General features: G+C 46.5%; 1 non-coding gene across 1 annotated transcript; it reads right to left on the reverse strand.

The window, feature by feature from the left end:
- Window positions 1-337: 337 nt before the first annotated feature.
- Window positions 338-462, reverse strand: LOC130042268 (small nucleolar RNA ACA64). The gene has a single exon (XR_008795201.1). It is a non-coding gene; the product is annotated as a small nucleolar RNA ACA64 (small nucleolar RNA).
- Window positions 463-1,287: the final 825 nt, after the last annotated feature.

Genomic DNA, 1,287 nt, shown 5'->3' on the forward strand with positions numbered 1-1,287 from the left:
GGTTTCATCCACAGATGCTCAGAGCTTACTCTTGGCTCTGTTGTGTGGAATCACTCCTGGTGAGCTTGGGGGACCACATGGAGTGCTAGGGATCAAACCTGGACTGGCAGCATGCAAAGCAAGTGTCCTACCTGCTGTACTGTCGCTCCAGGCCCTCATTTTTTTGAGCTATCTCTCCAGCACCCCCCACTTTAAAAATTTTATCTATAAGTTTATTGAAAGTAGGGCAGGGGGGAGCAGAGTCTGAATCTTGGGCTCTGGGGTCTCCAGGCATCCTGCTGGCAGGAGAGGGGGCTGAGGTCAGAGGTTACAGACAGTGCTCAGGGCCAGTCTGGCTGCAGGCCATGGTCTGGGTTTCACCTCTGCCTGCTATAGAGTGGGTGGGGTGGTGAGATCCAACTGGCTCTGGCACCAAATCTCACCCATGGCCAAAGTCAGAGCAGCAGGCGATTCTCAACCCACTCAGGAAATATCTTTATAACAAGACTTCTTGTTAGACTGCTCCTTCTTAGCCATTGCTCTTCTATATGGTGGAAAGGGAAAATAGTGGACCTCTTCTCTATAGGACCCATGGAAAAAGAAATAAACTGGGAAAAAAGAGTTATTTGGGTTGATAAGGGCCAGGTTTGCCTAACGCCTACTGGGCTTCTGCTGGGCTGTCTAACACATTACCCCAGGTTCCATTGAATATAGGATTGAAAGTCTTGTTGCCGGTGCTGGCGGGGATGTGGCAAGAAAGGGACTCTCCTTCACTGCTGGTGGGAATGCCGACTGGTTCAGCCCTTTTGGAAAACAGTATGGACAATTCTCCAAAAATTAGAAATTGAGCTCCCATTTGACCCAGCAATACCACTCCTGGGAATATATCCCAGAGAGGCAAAAAAGTATAGTTGAAGTGACATCTGCACTTGTTTGTTCATTGCAGCACTCTTTACAATAGCCAGAATCTGGAAAAAACCTGAGTGCCCGAGAACAGATGACTGGTTAAAGAAACTTTGGTACATCCATACAATGGAGTACTATGTAGCTGTTAGAAAAGATGAAGTCATGAAATATACATACAAGTGGTACTACATGGAAAGTATCATGCTAAGCGAAATGAGTCAGAAAGAGAGGGATAGACAGAAAGATTGAATTCATCTGGGGAACATAAAGTACAAAATAGGAGACTAACACTCAAGAATAGCTGAGATTAATACCAGGAGGTTTACTCCATAGCTTGGAGGCCAGCCACACATGCTAGGGGAAAAGGCAGCTCAGATAGAGAAGGGAGCACTAAATAAAGGG

Source organism: Sorex fumeus, unplaced genomic scaffold (assembly GCF_029834395.1).
Source record: "Sorex fumeus unplaced genomic scaffold, SorFum_2.1 ptg000098l, whole genome shotgun sequence".
NCBI classification, from domain to species: Eukaryota; Metazoa; Chordata; class Mammalia; order Eulipotyphla; family Soricidae; genus Sorex; species Sorex fumeus.